The 20,958-nt window shown below is 41.9% G+C and overlaps 1 long non-coding RNA gene across 1 annotated transcript in view; it reads left to right on the top strand.

Annotated features, from left to right (window-relative positions):
• Nucleotides 1-20,958, top strand: part of LOC143981884 (uncharacterized) — a 505,337-nt gene that overhangs the window by 8,010 nt on the left and 476,369 nt on the right. The gene's annotated exons all lie outside the window — the stretch shown is intronic.

Here is a 20,958-nt window from a genome sequence, read left to right as displayed (position 1 = left end):
TACCCTTTAACTATTGGGAGAAATTTACTTCTCTGTGAGTGGCGTATCAATCAAATGGTTTGTCGACTATAGATTGCTTATTGTGATAAGAAGAGATCGAAAAGAAATTGATAATTTCTTGAATTGTGTATAACCACCTTTAAGTGAGGTACACACTATAAGAAAATCGGGCGAACGATCATCCGATTTTCCTCGTTGTTTCACAGCAAATTGGAACCGTTGAATGAAAATTTGTACAAAAATTCGACAAAGTCCTTTTTTTGTTGTTTATTGTTACTGATCATGTGCCGCCTTTCTTTTATGATTTTTCTTCTACAAAAATCATTTGTTCTGTTCCCGTACAAGAAAAATTTTGGAGTTTGTCCCTTCGGGAATTTCCGTCGGCAAATTTAGAATCGGCTGTCGAAAGTTGTGTACACACTATACGAAAATCGTACAAAGATTCTTTCGACAAAATTGTTCACCTGATTTTCTTATAGTGTGTACGAGCCTTTAGAAGTAACAAAGATTTGCTTTCATTTTCGAATTTATGATAAATTCGAATTACTGACCGATATGAGTGGCTGAATCTGTCTACCCAAGTGTGAAGTAGAGGGTGCTAAACTGTTCTATTCCATAGAAAATTGTACGTTTCCTTATTTAAAAATGCAAAAACACTGATCCCTACAGTAAACCCTATTGCCATGAATTACCAACTCAAGCCGTGTTCACATGTCATACAATTATGGTGTCCTACCATTTTTTAGTATGGTACCAAATCTAAAGGAATGTGTCATTTCATATATGTGCAATCATAAAAAATAATAGCATAACATCCATAGCATCTGTTTCAGATTACCGACTCTGTTATGTTTACGCGGTGAGCAAATTTATAGCATAAAACATAGAAAACAGTTTCATGGAGTCATCTGCTGATTGCCCGGTTGTGCACGTAATCTACTCCACTGCAGATGTTTCCAGTCTCCCTTACATAGCTCTCTGCTTTCTAGGAAACCAGAAAGGCCTGTGCTACAGTCTGACTCACTCCGGCAGTTTGTCAAGCTGTCATGCGTTTACAGGCTGGGTTTTATGTCTCTAAAGTTACAGTAGAAAACTCGCTGGAGCCATATTTGTTCAACCCTACAAGGCAAAACGTTGATTTTTTTTTTTTTTTACTTTTTTTTACTTTTTTTTTTTTTTTATTTGCACTATAGTTGTCAACTATCCCAAATCCCCTGGGGCACTGCTGATTTTTTTTACATTTTCCTCCAAGTCCCATGTGCTTCAACATTCGTTTCCCAGGATTGTGGTTTTTGAGTCTCTGTTGCACATTGCATGCACAGTTTAGATGCTTTACATTCACTGCTCAGCTTATAAGTAGCTCTCGGCTTGCAGTTTCCCCCTAAGTGCCTGATTGGGGCATGTGAAAGCACAGAACCTAGGGTTGCCACCTGTCCGGGATTCACCACTTGAATGAGGCAATACTTTTTTTTTTGCCATGGGTACATGTCTCCCATGGTAGTGACCAGCTTCCCATGCCTTTTGTTTGAGTATCAACTTGCTTGGCTTGCTACAAATCGGCAGAATCGATCAACAAGATTTGCTCTTACAGACTTGAGTTGAGTTTGCCACAAAGTTTGCGAACGTCCAACTTTGAACAAGATTTACAAAACTGTAAACCAATGGGGCACTATGCATGCCACATTATCATTCTCTTTGGAGCACCCAAAGGTGCCCCAGGTCTGCTACAATCCTATAGTGTATGTTAAAAACAACACATTTTGCTGTGCACCGCTAAAGTGTTTGAGTTTTGCTTGAAGAAAAAGTGTCAACCCTAACAGAACCTTGTAGCTTTTCATTTGTAATATGCTGTATTAGTTAGATACAACTGTATCCCTGTGCTGCTTCTCATTAGTGTTACTAATAGGGTTGCCACTTTTTCTTCAAGCCAAACCCGAACACTTTAGTGGTACATAGCAATTTTTTTTTTTAGCATATACTATAGGACTGTAATAGACCTGGGACACCTTTGGGTGCTCCAAAGAGAATAATAATGCACAGTGCCCCCTCACCCTCCTGTCGGACCCTGTTCTGAATCACATTACCACATTCCTGTCTGAATATTGTGTCCGGGTTTCAGGCGGACTGAAACCCAAACACATGATTCAAAACCTGGTCTGTCCGTGTGAATCCCAGACAGGTGGCAACCCTAGTTACTAAACCTTAACGTGGTTGTAAAGGCAGACGTTTTTTTTATCTTAATGCATTCTATGCATTAAGATAAAAAGCCTTCTGTGTGCAGCAGTCCCCCTTAGCCCCCCCAATACTTACCTGAGCCTCGTCTCGATCCAGCGATGTTGCACAAGAGACTTGGCTGTCTGGGACTCCCCTCCTCATTGACTGAAACAGCAGCGAAGCGAAATTGGCTCCGCTGCTGTCAATTAAGGTCAGTGAGCCAATGAGGAGAGAGAGAGAGAAGGCGGGACTGGGCCACGACTCTGTGTCTGAATGAATACATAGAGCAGCGGCTTGGCTCTATCACCTTACAGGTTCCCATGTAACCACCATTGTGGTCATGCTCCCGGGTGGCACTTAAAGTGGTTGTACGGTTCAAGTTTTTTTTTACCTTCATGCATAGAAAAACCTTCTGCACACAGCCCCCCCCCCCCCCCCCCCCCATGCCTAATCACAGGGCTGGCAGCGGCATACTAACTGTAGGCTGTTGGCTCTGACTGCTTGCAGCTTAACAGCCGGCTGCAAACTACGCATTCCCGAGGCACGCTAAGTTATTTGATTGGTCCTGCAGCTTTCTGGGAAATGTTATGTGTCCTGAGAGACTGTGGGGAGGAGGGGCTAAACTTCCGCTCAGATCACGGCGGCGATCTGACCAGAAGTAAAGGAGCGGGTACTTGTCAAAACAGGTACCCGCTCCCCCTAGAAAAAAAGATATCCCAAATGTTGAAAAGGAGGGCAGAACCTCCCCTTTTGGGTATAGTTCCGCTTTAAAGTCTATCACTGTCTGCAGCATACACAGATCTTGTGGTGAGCATGCGCCCCCATGTAACACACTGCTTACAGGGATGTGACATGACAATTCCAGAAAGTAGTGGGGCATCCCAACATAATTTATGCCTTTGTACGAGGCAAGGTGGAGAATGCAGAGGAGGAAAAATTCCTTGTAATGGGTGTAGGCCTGCTTTAATTAATTTTTTAAGCATCTCCGCTACCCCTGCCCCTCCCCTTTCCCCTTCCCCCTCCCAAGAGCCCCTGAACTATGTGTACATTAGAAAATATAAAAATGCAGACTTGATGTTAGGGGGAGCATGGAGAACTGAGATGCTTAGTTACTCCGGAATGAAGAAGTAAGGAAAGCTGAGTAGCTGGATCATGAATAAATTTAGTGCTTCTGCTGTGAATTTTAAGATAAATTACACCGGAGTGCTAGAAGCTACATAGGTCAGTGAAGGCTTGTTTTAAAACTCATTTATTGCTTGTTAGGAATGTGTAAATATTAATTGAATGTCCATAGATTGGCCACAGCTTCACTTTAAAAAGCTGACATTATCCCTCTTTAGTATGGTTTGATGACAACATACTGCAAATATAACAATGTGTATAAAATCTAGACCAGAGGCTTGAATCTTGGTCATAAAGTCAAACAAAATGAGAGCAGCATTCTTGTCTTTCCAATACATAAATAAAATGTGTGAATGCATAAATATATAAGCAAGTTCTTTGTCAGGTCATGGCAGCATTATTGTAGAAATTCATAACTTTCTGTAGAAGTCCGGCAACACTCGTATTCTCCTGTAATAAAAGGTTTGCTGAGCCCATTAGGTTCCTACTAAACGTTAAAGCCAACAAACTACCTCATGCTGGAGAAAAAGGGGGTAGGAGAGATAATGGTCAACATCTGCTGAACATCAAACTTAATCCCAACTACACAGGACGCAGTGTAAAAATACTGGAAAGCAGGCACAGGGCTCGTGGAGGCCAAGATAAACATTCTCAGCTGTGCAGCATAGGTAGAAGAAAAGAGGGAAATGATACTTTTTCATGGAAAATTTTCTTTCAAAGCAATCACGCTGAAGTCGTTGAAGTTTGTATTTTTAACCATTGAACCAGTTAGAGAGCTGTGTTTGTAAATTCAATTGTATCCCTCATGTCCTGAAAATACTTTACTCCTCAGATTTTTGGAACTCTTGAAGCATGCCAACCAAGCTAGTACTCATTTAGCAACGAAAATTCTCCAACATGGATACAGTTGTCAAAAATGTCTTTTGTATGTTAGAAAGTGAACCAGTCACACATCTGGGCAACGCAATTGAGCAGATGATGAAAAATTCAAAAGTAAACATTACTTTTATTGAAAAATACATTTCTGAATGATTTGTAAATCCAGATATAGGCAGCTTATAACTGTATATTGATCTTGCCCATGCTTCCTTCTGAACCACTCTTATGGTCCTTTATAGGGATGAAGAATGGGTTCACCATCACCATGGGATTGTGGTGAATATCAGAATTCACAAAGTCTGGGATTGGCAAACTGTTGGCAAAAAAATTGCAGATTTGCAAAATGTGCAGAAATAACTATAATGCAGTAGCTTTTTCCTGATCAGTCACAAGAGCCAAAAAATGAAAATAATGGATAATCCAGCCCCCTTCCTATAAGAAGATGGCCTCACAAAAGCCATATCCAGTTCCAAACCAGCGATGTACCTGTACGTCGATGGACTTCAGGTGGTTATACTGGGATCACAGAGGCAGCATCCCGGTACTGTTTTTTAGAACTGGTGTTTGGCTCTCTTGTAAAGTAATCCTAGCGGCTAACTAGCCACTGCATTGCTTTTACAAGGAGAAGGGACGCCCCCCCCCCCCCCTCCTCCTCCTCCTGTCTTCCACGGTATTCTCAGGCTATAATTGTCTCTTGGGTATGGTAACCAGGAAGCAATGACCTGATATTACTTCCGATTTACCCGGATGTCAACTGCGCCTTTTTTACCAAATCAAAAGCATTTGAAAACACCAATCTTGTTGTTTTGAATGCTTTTAAGGGCAACGGGAGGATTTGAGGTCTAATAGACCCTAGATCTCTCCATAAAGAGTACCTGTCACATGCCTATTGCTGTTACAAGGATGTTTACAAGTGATCAAAAAAAATGAAAGCAGCAGTATAAAAATAAAAAAATAAAATACATTTTTTGCCCCCACCCCCTTGTGTTCACGCAAAAAAAAGTGAATGTGCATGTGGGTCCCACGTGCACGCAAACAGCGAACGTCCCACAAATGTGAGGTAACAACGCAAAGGTCACATCATGGCAGTAATTCTAGCACTAGACCTCCTCTGTAAATTTAAAGGGGTAACCTGTAAAGGCTTTTAAAGTGTTGCCAATGGATAGTAACATTTTTGTTGTTTGTCGCTGTGCAAGGGCAATGCGCAGTTTTAAAGCATTACATGTTTGGTACCTAATTACTGTTTACTTATTGTAACATCATTTTTTATATTTTACGAAAAAATGTATTGTGTTTTTTTTGTATTAAAGTGTAAAAAAGTATATTTAAAAAATGTGTTTGGAAAACCGCTGCACAAGTACCGTGAGACATAAAAAAATTGCAACACCCCCCAATTTATTCTCTAGGGCCTGTGCTTTAAAAAATATATACTGTTTGTGGGTTCTAAGTAATTTTCTAGCAAAAAGTACTGATTGATACATGTAATCAAAAAGTGCCAGGAAAGCCTGATCTGGAAGTGGATATCGTCAGTGTGTGTCGGACCTGTTAGGAAGAGCTGACAATTCTGTGTGAGAAAAGTTAGGTCAGGGTATGGCCATGCAAGGTCTGTGTTTACTCAAACCGGGATGTACAGGTGTTCCATGAAGCAGTCCCAATAACGTCAATGGGGTGCAGTGGTTGCATGGACACAGCTGCTGCTCCCAATTTGACATTTGTGTAAGTGTGGGTGCCACTTGAATGAGGACATAGGCCTTCTGGCTTGGTTTGCCCTCTCTCTCTGGGGGTCTCCCTTCGGGGGAGCCCCTACCCAAGTACCTGGGTGGGTCTGTTTCGGCAGACCTTCCGGAGAAAGGCGGTCGTCTGGTTTCGGCCAGATGGGCCATGTATGGTACCTCAGTCCCCGTCTGGTGCCTAATGCCCAGGGGATCAGGGTAAGGTCCTTCCTCGTGGAGGACAGTGGTACATCCGTTGCATGTTTTTGTGTTCACTCTTGATGCGTGTGCACTTTTTTTGGCACCGGGTGGAAGTTTTTGGGTGTGTTTTGCACGCCACAGGCTTTTCAAAAAAAAATAAAAAAAATGTTTTTTTTTATTTGTTTTTTTGCCATGGGTACATAGCTCCCATGGTAGTGCCCAACTTCCCATGCCTTTTGTTTGAGTATAGACTTGCTTGGCGTGCTCCAAATTGGCAGAATTGATCAACAAGATTTGCTCCCATAGACTTGAGTTGGGTTTGCCACAAAGTTTGTGAACGTCCAACTTTGAGCAAGATTTACAAAACTGTAAACCAAAGTCACACAGAATTGCTTGTGACTGTGGTACAGCGAAGCTCAACTTTTACAGGAAAAGTCAAAATTTGCATATAATTTTAGCTGCCTATATCTCCGGATCCACTGATTGCTGACATCTGATTTTCAATGAAGGTATCCTCTGCTTATGCATTTTCCATTATATATTTTGCATGAATTGTCTACATTTATGACAGGTTTACATAATGTGGAGCTTTGGGCAAAATAAATATGATGCAGTCTGTCACAAGCATTAATACAGCAGCAGTTTTTAGTTTTTCGAGTCCTCCCTCTATGTTGGCTTGCTGGTCTGTGGTGATGATACCTGTATAGGTGATCATCCAGTTTTCCTTTGTGAGGCATTGCTTATTATTGTGAATTGTGCATTTATCACCCTGAAATTTAACTGTGAGACCATTGTTTGCACTGATAGAAGGTTGCCTTCTAGTTCTGGAACATACAGCACTTTCTTTACAAGGATACTGTGCTCATCTCCTTGTGGTGTAATGCATTTCAGGAAGCCCTGGCCTTTACCTTCTGGTGTGATGCTTTTCCCATTTGCTAGGAAAACATTGTCTTTTGTGCTGTAATCAATGTTTGTGAAGAAGGTCTCATCGCTAGTCATATGGCTTGTCGCTCCTGGGTCTATGCACCAGCCGTGTGGCTTGCCGCTCTGTGTCGCTTTAAAGGTGCCACTCTATGATGTATCTGCAGTTTCCATTGTGGCTGCTTTGACTCTCCTTCTTTTGCGGATAGCATTAGCTTCCGCTGCTCGGCTTTCCAGATAGAACAGTTCTTTTTTCTTTTCCAATATTTTTTATTGAGAATTCTACATTTCAAGGCAAAATATTGTTTACATGAGATAGGTATTTCTGTGTACAGACTGATGTCTTAAGGTACTGAAGGTATGAGCAAAATAATATATTCCAACAAATGGACTCGTATTTCTTATCTCTATATACTACAACATAATGAACTACAAGAGAAACCTGTAAAAAATAAAAATAAAGAAAAGAGGCGAGGGTTAGCACATTCTTGGATCCCTGTCATTCCTTTAGGCTTCATGAGGATGAAGAGGAGGGATCCATACCATGTAACCATGTGGCCAATGTCCTCTTACTGGCCACGCAAACTGGATGCAGGGGAAGAAAAGAAAAGCCTGCAAGAGGAAGGAAGAAAGGGGAGAGAAGAAGGGAGGAGAAGGTAAAAGGAGGGATTGTGCACCCCTGTCATTCCAGGCATAACTGTACGGATGTCTCATAAGCCTTCAGACAGATATTTTATCCATGGTTCCCAAACTCTATCAAAGACTGGCTGATTATCAAGTAATATCGCCGAAAGGCGTTCATTGATCATGATCCACGACAACTTAGTTCTCACCAAATCAAAGAGGATCATGGGCACCCCCAAGGTCTAGCTACCGCTATCCTGGATGCAGTAAAGAAAAGTGATATAAGTTTCCTCATGTGTCCTGGCACTCACTCCACTGGGCATCCTAGTAGCACCTGCTGCGGTGATTTGATTACATTCACCTGGGTTCATGAACAGATAAAATTGTACATGAAAATCCAATATCGCTTGACTTTAGGGCATGTCCACCATACGTGGTATACTGTGCCTTCCATGCCACATCAACCAAAAATATAGAGGGGAAGTGCCTGGGACTTATGCCGCCACTCTCACTGGTACCATGTACCATCGCTGCAAAACTTTGTAGTTCGCCTCGATCAGTGAGGAATTAATGTATAATTTTGAGGTGAATTGTGCCATTTTAAACAATTTTTCAATTTCCAATGTTTCCTCTATATCCTGTTCCCACTTCATGTAAAACAATTTTTCCGACTTAGAGGACAAGATGCTATATATTTTAGAGATATGGCCGGTATGCTTATTGAAAGGCCCACACAGATATTCCATTGGGATGGAAGTTGTTAAATCATTTGTACGCTGTAGAGTCTTCAGATAATCTAGGAGTAATGGTACATTTCTTAGTTAGGAAGTTGGTATTCATCTAGTAGGGTTTGTTTCGATAAGATACCTTTATGGGCACTCATGTTAGTAATACCTTTCAAGCCCTTGTTAGTCCACCATGCAAGCCCTTGAGGATTAAGACCCAGGGTGAAATCAGGATTACCAGTCAATGGAGCCAAGGGAGCATACGAAGATCTAAACGCATGAGGATTCATCAATCTGTCCCATAAGCTTAGAGAAAAGGATAATGTGGGGAACATTATGATTGGTCTATCTCTTGTTCGTAGCCACATCATATGACTAATCAGTTTGGTGGGATGGAGAAACGATTCAATTTTAATCCAGAAATGTTGAGCTTAAGGTTGAGCTTGCAAGGAATGGTAACTAATTAGTTGAGCTCATTGCGTGGCTTTAAAATATTTGGCCAGGTCTGAAGCTCCCAGGCCACCTCTCAGTTTGGGTGTATAAAGGGTGTGCCTATTCACGGTCTTTTGTCCTCCCCAGATATATTTTATAATCTTCCTCTGCGGTACATTAAGATCGGACATGCAGATTGCAACAGGAAGTGTTCTAAACAAGGAACAACAACCTTGGAAGGAGATTCATCTTTACTGAGTACAGTCTATCAAACCACAACGGTAGATTGTTGGCCCAGCGTAGAATATCCGCTGTCAGTTTCCTATAAAAAGGATACTTGGCCTGATATAGGGTATGTAGGGAGGGAAGAAATTCCCAAATACGGGAGAGCCTCTCTTTGCCACTTAAACAGAAACAAGTTTTGGATTAATTTTACTGTGTCTGCCTCCAATGTGAGGTTTAAAGCAACTGATTTTGAATGAATAATTGTGAGACCAGAGACTGTAAATCGGCACAAGGTTTGATATAAGTTAGGTAGCACCGTTACTGGGGATGAGAGAAGCATCAATATGTAGTCAGCAAAAAGTTGTGCTCCCTATCTCCGCAATATATGCCTTTTATATCCGGGTGACCTCTTAGTTTGATGGCCAAGGGTTCCAGGGCCATTATAAAAATGATAGGAGATAAAGGGCAACCTTGTCGTGTCCCTCTGTTATGCGAACTGTACCCTTTTATCAGGAGTCTAGCAGTAGGTGCGCTATATAATGTCGGCAGAATAGTTAAAAGATTAGGCCCAAATCCATATTGTTTCAATACAATCTCAATCTGATACAGAGTCGAATGCCTTGCAAAGGTCTAACAACCACAGCATGCCCTTACGCTTGCCATGTTTGTCCCAGGTTGAATGAAGCACTGCTATTACATTTATCACCCTCCGGGTTTGGTCAGGAGCCTGTCGATTGGGAACAAACCCTACCTGGTCTGGGTGGATATAATTGGATAAAAAAGTATTCATTCTAGTCGCTAAAATTTTAGTCATCAATTTAAGATCCACGTTAATGAGTGAGATTGGGCGATAGTTGGCACAGTCCCCATGGTCCTTCCCTGGTTTGGGGATGACATGTATGAAAGCAGCATTTTCAGGTGTGGCTGGGGAACCTCTTCTCAATTCATTAAAAAAGGAGCATAGATGAGGTGTCAATAGCTCTGTGTACTTTCTTTTTCAGACCAGATCATGTCGTCTCCCGTGCCTGCGTGCATGCGCACTATGAACAGTCCTTTTTTAAGTGACCGGTTCTTTTAGAGCGAAGACAGGCTCAGAAATCTTTATTGTGCTTTGTGCCTTTGTACATCTTCAGAACTTTGTCATCATGGTGCATGTTTTCTTTCCTTCTGTCATATTCATCAATTAATTTCCCTTTGACACATTCCAGTGTCAGCTCCTGTACGGGTCTGGTTTCTAAAGTGTTAATAAGAGCAGCGTATGTCTCTGGAAGGCTGCAGAGGAGCAGGGCAACAATATGGTTATCTTTGATGTCCTCTCCTGTTCTTTCAACAAACCATTCATATATGCCTGACTTAAAGTTGCAGCAACTTCAAAGTAGTTCATGCACTACTTTGGTTCGACTTTCATGAAAATTGACAGTCATAGACTTCAATGTTAAACCTTTAGAATTTGCATGAAAATTGTACCTGAAAGTTATACAATGCAATTTGTTGCAACAGTTGTCCATTATCACTGGTCAAAGCCAAAGTCGTATCTAAGTTGCACCCATTCCCAAAGTTTAGTCAAAGTTGCGTCAAAGTTGCGTCAAAGGTGCATCAAAGTTGCACCAAAAAGTCAGCTCAACTTTACAGTCATACAAGTTTCAATGGAGCCTTACAGAGATTATGAAAAAACATATAACACCTTTGGGGGTGCATACAATGGTTAACTTTGTAAAACAGAACTTTATTTGTTCCATCTGTTTAGCAATCTATCAATGCATTATAGTAGTGATTTTAGTACGATTGAGATAGCAAATATTGCCTGAATAGCTCTAGTTGTCCAAGTTTTTAAATTATTTATTTATTTATTTTCTTAAATATTTAAACATATAATTTTACAAATAAATATTTATTAAGGGCCCTTTCATACAGGCATTCCAATCAGGTCCATCTGTCGCTTTTTCAAGGGGCCTAATCAGAAGCTCCATTCAGCCCTTTGGACAGGCAGATGTTTGTCTCTTTATGTATGCCTACTTCCGGGTCCATCAAGGTCCGGTAAAGAAAACGGAAAAGGCCTGCATAGATAAAATGACAACTGAAAATCAGAAGAAAATTGATGAAGCTCTTGCAAGAGCAATATACTGTATGTTTCTGGATCAGCATTGTCAATAATTGAAAATGCATATTGGCAGGAGGCTTTTACATTATTCTGAGGGGGGGGGTTCTTGTGTTACCTGTTCTAATGTATAGTTGAATTGTTCTTAACATATACCGTCCTTGTTATTCTATTTGTAATAAAAAATGTAATGTTAAAAAGCAAGTTTATTTTATTTGCTGAATAAGTTGTACTTTTAATTCAAGCATAATACATTTAAATACATTGCATTTCACATTCCCAGGGCAATAAAAATTACTTTCAATTTGTAAAGTAACTCAACACTGTTTTTTTTTATTTAAATTTTTCTGAAAATGTCCAAAAAAAAGCATGGCTTCAAAAGTTCCAGACATTTTATATCTCTAGTGCCTACCTGGCACCAAGGGCATCAAGGAAGGAAATGTGCGCGTTATCTTCACAAAGTAAGTTAACCAACTTTAAGAGTGTTCATATTAAATAATATATTTAACCACTTTCAGACCGGACCATTTTGCTGGTAAATGACCAGAGGTCTTTTTACACTTTGGCACTGCGCTGCTTTAACTGGTAATTGCGCGGTCATGCAATGTTGTACCCAAACAAAATTTGCGTCCTTTTCTTCCCACAAATAGAGCTTTCTTTTGATGGTATTTGATTGCCTCTGCGATTTTTATTTTTTGCGATATAAACGTAAAAAGACCGCAAATTTTGAAAAAAAATGATATTTTCTACTTTTTGTTATTAGAAAAATCCAATAAACTCAATTTTAGTCATACATTTAGGCCAAAATGTATTCAGCCACATGTCTTTGGTAAAAAAAAAGTCAATAATTGTATATTTATTGGTTTGCGCAAAAGTTGTCACATCTACAAACTAAGGTACGTTTTCTGGAATTTACGCAGCTTTTAGTTTACGACTGCCTATCTCATTTCTTGAGGTGCTAAAATGGCAGGGCAGTACAAAACCCCCCCAAATGACCCCATTTTGGAAAGTAGACCCCCTAAGGAAATTGATAAGAGGCATGTTGAGCCCATTGAATATTTTATTTTTTTGCCTCAAGCGATTGAATAATGACAAAAAAAAAAATTTTTTTTTTTTTTACACAAAGTTGTCTCTAAATGATATATTGCTCACACATGCTATGGGCGTATGTGAAATGACACCCCAAAATAAATTCTGCTGCTTCTCCTGAGTATGGGGATACCACATATATGGGACTTTTTGGGAGCCTAGCCGCGTACGGGGCCCCGAAAACCAAGCACCGCCTTCAGGCTTTCTAAGGGCGTAAATTTTTGAGTTCACTTCTCACTACCTATTACAGTTTTGAAGGCCATAAAATGCCAAGATGGCACAAAACCCCCACAAATGACCCCATTTTAGAAAGTAGACACCCCAAGCTATTTGCTGAGAGGCATGTTGAGTTCATGGAATATTTTATATTTTGCCACAAGTTGCGGGAAAATTACAAACTTTTTTTTTTTTATTTTTTTTTTAACAAAGTTGTCACTAAATGATATATTGCTCATGCATGCCATGGGCATATGTGAAATGACACCCCAAAATAAATTCTGCTGCTTCTCCTGAGTACGGGGATACCACATATGTGGGACTTTTTGGGAGCCTAGCCACGTACGGGGCCCCGAAAACCAAGCACCGCCTTCAGGCTTTCTAAGGGCGTAAATTTTTGAGTTCACTTCTCACTACCTATTACAGTTTTGAAGGCCATAAAATGCCAAGATGGCACAAAACCCCCACAAATGACCCCATTTTAGAAAGTAGACACCCCAAGCTATTTGCTGAGAGGCATGTTGAGTCCATGGAATATTTTATATTTTGCCACAAGTTGCGGGAAAATTACAAACTTTTTTTTTTTTTTTTTTTTTTTCACAAAGTTGTCACTAAATGATATATTGCTCACGCATGCCATGGGCATATGTGAAATGACACCCCAAAATAAATTCTGCTGCTTCTCCTGAGTATGGGGATACCACATATGTGGGACTTTTTGGGAGCCTAGCCGCGTACGGGGCCCCGAAAACCAAGCACCGCCTTCAGGCTTTCTAAGGGCGTTACAGTTTTGAAGGCCATAAAATGCCAAGATGGCACAAACCCCCCCCAAATGACCCCATTTTGGAAAGTAGACACCCCTAAATTTAGGGGTACACTAGTGAGACTAGGTAATAAATGGCGGGTGCCCTGAAACTATAAAAAAATAACTAACCAACCAGCGTCACCTGTAACAGTTATATGGTGATCACTGGTGAAAGGGTTAACTAGGGGGCAATTAGGGGGCTTTATGCGGTAGTATATGGGGGTCCCTGGCGCTATAAAAAGCTGCAGCGAACCTAAATACCTACCTGCCTAACTAGCGTCACCTGTGACACTAATACAGCGATCAGAAAAACGATCGCTTATTAGGCTGGGTTCACACTGGAGCGATGCGGGAACGCCACGAATGCGCGGCGGGTTCCCGCATCGCATGCCTCCCGGCGGCAGTTCACACTGCCCTATGCGAACTGCTGGGAGTGTCAGTGAAATGTTACTGACACCCCCAGATCAGTTCGCATATCGCAGTGCGATCTGCAAACTCGGATCGCATGGTGTGAACACCCATGCGATCCGATTCTGCTGCGGGCCAAAAAAAGGGTCCCGTGCGAATTTGCGGCGGGTGCGGCGGGTGCGGCGAATGGCTGAACTCGAATCGCACAGAGATCGGATGTGATTTGCACTGCAGTGCGGTGCGAATCACATCCGTTCTCATAAACCGCTGCAATGTGAACCCAACCTTAGTGACACTGGCGACGGGGGGTGATCACGGGGTTAAACCTTTATTGGGGGGGTTAGGGGGGTACCTTAGAACTAAAGGGGGCTAACCCTAACTGCCCTAACAGTTATTAGTCACAAATGACACCCGCCGGGTGATCAGGGGGTTAAACCTTTATTAGGTAATAAATGGCGGGTGCCCTGAAACTATAAAAAAATAACTAACCAACCAGCGTCACCTGTAACAGTTATATGGTGATCACTGGTGAAAGGGTTAACTAGGGGGCAATCAGGGGGCTTTATGCGGTAGTATATGGGGGTCCCTGGCGCTATAAAAAGCTGCGGCGAACCTAAATACCTACCTGCCTAACTAGCGTCACCTGTGACACTAATACGGCGATCAGAAAAATGATCGCTTATTAGGCTGGGTTCACACTGGAGCGATGCGGAAACGCCGCGAATCCGCGGCGGGTTCCCGCATCGCATGCCTCCCGGCGGCAGTTCACACTGCCCTATGCGAACTGCTGGGAGTGTCAGTGAAATGTTACTGACACCCCCAGATCAGTTCGCATATCGCAGTGCGATCTGCAAACTCGGATCGCATGGTGTGAACACCCATGCGATCCGATTCTGCTGCGGGCCAAAAAAAGGGTCCCGTGCGAATTTGCGGCGGGTGCGGCGGGTGTGGCGGGTGCGGCGGGTGCGGCGAATGGCTGAACTCGAATCGCACAGAGATCGGATGTGATTTGCACTGCAGTGCGGTGCGAATCACATTCGTTCTCATAAACCGCTGCAATGTGAACCCAGCCTTAGTGACACTGGCGACGGGGGGTGATCACGGGGTTAAACCTTTATTGGGGGGGTTAGGGGGGTACATTAGAACTAAAGGGGGCTAACTCTAACTGCCCTAACAGTTATTACAGTCACAAATGACACCAATGCAAAAAAAAAAAAAAAAAAAATGACATTGGTGTCACTGTGACTGGGGGGCAGGGGTAATTGGGGGGGTGATCGGGGGGTAAAGGGGGGGTGTGAGTGTGCCTGGCATGTTCTACTGTGTGTGTAGAGTGTTGGTGCAACTTACTGATCCGCTCTCCTCCGTGTCGGAACGAAAAATACCGACACGGAGGAGAGAATACATCACTTCCTCTCCTGTGTTTACATTACAGGAGAGGAAGTGATGTCACCGGGGATTTCTATTCGTCGGGAGCGATCGCGAGGGGGTGGCCATGAATGAATGGCCGTCCCCTCGTCCGGGATCGCTCCCGAACGAATACCGACCGCCGCAGGCACCGGGCGGGGGCCCGATCGGGCCCCCGACCCGCGGGAGGCAAGGGACGTACATGTATGTCCTTATACCTGCCCGTGCCATTGTACCGACGTACATCGGCGTGCGGCGGTCGGCAACTGGTTAAACTTTGAATGAAGATATGCTTTAACCACTTCAGCCCCCAAAGGTTTTACCCACTTCCTGACCAGGCCATTTTTTGCAATAGGTCACTGCTTCGCTTTAACTGACCCCTGACCATCTGTCTGGACAGTGCTGATTGGCCCTCTGCTGATCACATGCACCCTTCCAAAAGAAATAACTCTATAGCAATACACACCAAACTGAGCATGTGCAGAGTGACTCCAAAGGCTCTGTACTATCAGCAGATGGATTGGGGACTAGGCTTGTGCAATTCGTTTCGTAACAAATCGAAATTCGGCCGAATTTTGCATCTTTCGGACATTCGGATGCATCCGAATGTCCGAATTCAAAAATTATACGAAAGAAATATAATGAATGAATTCGACATGATTCGAAATTATTTCAACCGCATTCGAAATTATTTCAACTGCATTCGAAATTATTTCAACATGATTCGACATTATTTCAACCACATTCGAAAATATTTTGTGACCCGACTTTAGGGCCATGTATCTCGGGGTCACTTGGTGCTAGACACTTCAAATTTGGATATGTTGTAGTTCTAGTATTATTGTATTTGCATACCAAATTTGGGCTTTCTAGCTATAAGTGACCCCGAGATATGTGGCCCCAAAATCGGGTCGCAAAATGTTATTAGTTATTAGAGCAGAGAATAACATTTTGCGACCCGATTTTGGAGCCACATATCTCGGGGTCACTTATAGCTAGAAACCCCAAATTTGGTATACAAACAAAATAGTACTAGCAATACAACATATCCAAATTTGGAGTTTCTAGCACCAAGTGACCCCGAGATACATGGCCCTAAAGTCGGGTCACAAAATATTTTCGAATGTGGTTGAAATAATGTCGAATCATGTTGAAATAATTTCGAATGCATTCGAAATTATTTCAACATGATTCGACATTATTTCAACTGCATTCAAAATGACTTCAACATTATTCAACGTTATTTCAACTGCATTCGCAAATATTTTGTGACCCAACTTTAGGGCCATGTATCTCGGGGTCACTTAGTACTAGACACTTCAAATTTGGATATGTTGTAGTGCTAGTATTATTGCTTTTGCATACCAAATTTGGGGTTTCTAGCTATAAGTGACCCCGAGATATGTGGCCCCAAAATCGGGTCAGAAAATATTATTAGTTATTAGAGCAGAGAATAACATTTTGCGACCCGATTTTGGGGCCACATATCTCAGGGTCACTTATAGCTAGAAACCCCAAATTTGGTATGCAAACACAATAGTACTAGCACTACAACATATCCAAATTCAGAGTGTCTAGCACCAAGTGACCCCGAGATACATGGCCCTAAATTCGGGTCACTAAATATTTTCGAATGTGGTTGAAATAATGTCCAATCATGTTGAAATCATTTCGAATTCGGTAGAAATATTTTCGAATTTGGTTGAAATATTTTCGAATGTGGCCGATTTTTCGAATTCGGTAGAAAACTAAACGAAATCCGAAAACGAATTTAAGGAAGTTAACGAATATAACTAAACGAAATTAATGAATTAACAAATTAAAACGAAACGAAACGAAACGAATTTTTTCCTTTTGCACATGTCTATTGGGGACTCTGTAAGAAGGGGAGGATCAGAGACAATAGGATTAAACAGTCTTTTTACACAATGCGAAGGATTAACCCCTTAGGTTCCACAGTGAGTATAGCAAGCATGCTTTACTGCATATACAGACTGATTTTACTGCTGTGGGTTTAGTAACATTTTAACCACTTAAGGATTTTCTCCCTTAATGACGAAGCCTTTTTTTTTGCGATACGGCACTGCATTGCTTTAACTGACAATTGTGCAGTTGTGCGATGCTGTACCCAAATAAAATTGATGTCCTTTTTCCCACAAATAGAGCTTTCTTTTTGGGGGTATTTGATCACCTCTGTGGCTTTTATTTTTTGTGCTATAAACAAAAAAAGGCCAACAATCTGAAAACAAAAAAATATATTTTTTAATTTCTGCTATAATACATATCCAGAAAAAAATATAAAAAAACAAATTTCTTCATCAATTTAGGCCAATATGTATTCTTCTACATATTTTTGGTAACAAAAAAAAATCACAATACGTGTATATTGATTGGTTTGTGCAAAAGTTATAGCATCTACAATATAGGAGATAGATGTATGGCATTTTTTTCTTTTACTAGTAATGGCGGTGATCAGTGATTTTTAATGAGACTGTGACATTATGGTGGACAGATCGGATACTTATGACAATTTTTTGGGACCAGTGACATTTATACAGTGATCATTGCTATAAAAATGCACTGATTACTGTATAAATGACATTGTCAGGAAAGGAGTTAACACTAGGGGGTGATCAAGTGGTTAAATGTGTTCCCTGGGAGGTGTTTCTAACTGTGGTGGGAGTGTTACACTGGGGGGGGGGGGGGGAGAAATAGCTTAGCTGAAACATAATCTCTCATTTTTCTTCCCTGACAGATCAGCGGTGTGCTTTGTTTACATCGGCACACCACTCATCCGTCTCTCCTGTGAATGATCAGTGGGTCGCGGTGGCCATCACAGCTGCCGGACCAGCTGATTGGCTCCCACTGTGTCAAATCACAGCGGGGGCAGCGCGCCGGCGGTACATGCGATCCCTCTAAACCGCATGCACGAAATCAAGTACAGGTACGTGATTTCGAGCACCCGGGCCGCCCAGTAAATGTACGTGGGGCGGTCCAGAAGCATTTAAAGGACTTTGTTGTGTATAAAAGTATACTATAAAGTTAGATATAGTTTATATAAAATAAAGTTTTTAAAGTAAAAGGTATATAATAAAATTTGGAACTAGAGGTCCTCTTTAACCACTTCCCACCAGTAGGACTTCATATGATGTCCTGAACTTGAAGTGCAGATATCTGGATGATGGCTACAGCTCCAAAAAAAAAAAGAAGAAAAAAGTGTGAAAATAAATAATAATTTTATTTTAACGCAAACTCATCCCTTCGTGCTCACGCACAGAAGCGAGAGCATAAGTAGGTTGTGCCCACATGTGAGATATCGCAGTGAGCGAGAGCAATAATTCTAGTGTTAGACCTCCTCTGTAACTTTAAACTGGTAACCTGTAAAAAAATGTAACATGAAGATTTTTTAAGACATAAAAAATAGCAATGACTGCCCTTTGCCTTACTAGGGTCTCTGCTAAAAATATATATATAATGTTTGGGGTTTACAAGTATTTTTATAGCAAAAAAACTTTTTTTTTAACGTGTAGGAGAGAAATGTCAGAATTGGCCTGGATGGGAAATGGTTAAAGTGACACTGAACAATAGTTGAACTAGATTGACTTGAATCTTTTCTCAATCAGACTAACTATGTAGCGATATCCTTATTCTCCAAAAATAATCCATGCACATCTACTACTTAAAGCGGAGTTCCACCCAAAAAATGGAACTTCCGCTTTAAGCACTCCTCGCCCCCTTACATGCCACATTTAGCATGTAATTTTTTTTGGGGGGAGTGGGGGCTTCATTAGGAGGGGGACTTCGTGTCCCACTTCCTCCTTCCCCGCAGGGACTGCCAAGGCGACTCCTCCTTTCGCCTTAGGCGGCCCCTCCCTCTAGGGGATCTCCTGGGACACGTGACAGGTCCCAGGAGATCGCCTGTCCACTCCGGGAGAGCAGCGCGACTCGCGCATGCACCATGCGTACCCGGCCGTGAAGCTGAAAGCTGTCACGTCCAGGTGCCCAGAGTGGCAATGGAGGCGCCGGCGGAGAGGAGCGACACCCCGTCCGGCCGCATCGCTGGACCATGGAACAGGTAAGTGTCTGTTTATTAAAAGTCAGCAACTACACATTTTGTAGCTGCTGACTTTTAATACACATAAAAAGCCTGGAACTCCCCTTTAATTGTCCTGTAATCTATTTTTTCAGTTTTTTTTAGTTTTTACTGTGTTTTTCTGCTTCCTTGTAACTTCCTAAGTTAGCTCCTCAACTTCTCCCTTTCCCCTCACTTTTGTTTGTGTGGAATGAGCAGTGCACGCAAGTTATAATCACGTGCACTTCTCTATGAAGACTACACGTCCCATAGTCCATAGTCCACCTTGGGAGTGAGCTAACGAGGGTGGCTACATTTTTACATACAGTGGGACTATGGAGAACAAACATAGCCACCCTATTACAGGACATCAGATCACAGCAGCAGCAAAAAAAAAATGAATTTAGAGTAGGCTGAGAACAATGGAAGGTACTTTGTTGAGGTAAGAATACATACGTGAATAGATTTTTACAGCACCTTGAGGATGTGTCTGTGATCCCTGTTAATAAACATTAAAAGTTGCCATACATTTTGTTAATCTGTGTGTTTAATATGCTTCCTTTAAACAATACATCCCCGCTGAGAGATTTATATAGCAGCCTTTGACAGGAGAGACATTATTAGAAAGCATTTCCAGGAAGTTCACAGAAATGCCAAGGCTTGTGCCTACAAGAAGTACAGATTGCAATTATAACAGTCAGGAATTCAGTTAACAGCTCTGAGTCCTTTGTTTGCAAAATCTGTCCAGCAGAACCATTAATTAATGCATGGGAAATTCCTCTTTTGGGGGTCTGCATCTTGTATGTGCTGATAGACCAGAGTGGGTGCAAGATGACATTTATTATTTTTACATTTTTTTTAATTTTGGCAATAGAGGGGGGTTTCCTTGATGGGTAAGAATTGTAGAACTGACCACACACATGGCAATTTTCAGTCAATTTCAACAGCTTTCAAGCTTAGCAGGGGGCCGCAGCATCTGATACTCCTGGAACTGTTGAATGCAGAAGAACTTTGTGTGGGAACCTTGTCCCTTCCCTGTTTCATCTTGACCTGGAATGAAATAGTAATGGTCAACAGCGTTGTTATAAATATACAGTATTTAGCTTCAAACCCGTCTTTTAGCAGAGCTCTGCACTGCATATGTCATTTTGAACTTTTCTTATTTGCTCCCCTTTGGTCTGTTAAGTATACCATTGAAAGCAATGTGTCATATACACTGTATTACCAAAAGTATTGGGATGCATGCCTTCACACACACACAAGAACTTTAATAGCATCCCAGTCTTAGTCCGTAGGGTTCAATATTCAGTTGGCACACCCTCTACTTCTGGGAAGGCTGTCCACAAGGTTTAGGAGTGTGTCTATGGGAATAATTGACAAGAAGGCCTGGCTCACAGTCTCCGCTCAAATTTATCCCAAAGCTGTTATATTGGGTTGAGGTCAGGACTCTGACCTCAACCCGATATACCCCAAAAAAATCGTTCATCCATGTCTTTATGGACCTTGCTTTGTGCACTGGTGCACAGTCATGATGGAACAGGAAAGGGCCATCCCCAAACTGTTCCCACAAAGCCAATGTCTTGGTATGATGACGCCTTAAGAGCTCCCTTCATGGAACTAAGGGGCCAAGCCCAACCCCTGAAAAATAACCTCACACCGTAATCCCCCCTCCACCAAATGATTTGGACCAGTGCACAAAGCAGGGTCCATGAAGACATAGATGAGCAACTTTTGGGTGGAGGAACTTGATTGGCCTGCACCTCAACCCAATAGAACACCTTTGGGATGAATTAGAGTGGAGACTGCGTGCC

Source organism: Lithobates pipiens, unplaced genomic scaffold (genome assembly GCF_037356315.1).
Source record: "Lithobates pipiens isolate NorthernLeopardFrog02 unplaced genomic scaffold, aLitPip1_a1.2 Scaffold_16, whole genome shotgun sequence".
In the NCBI taxonomy this organism is placed as follows: domain Eukaryota; kingdom Metazoa; phylum Chordata; class Amphibia; order Anura; family Ranidae; genus Lithobates; species Lithobates pipiens.
This window is presented reverse-complemented; position numbering and strand designations above follow the sequence as displayed.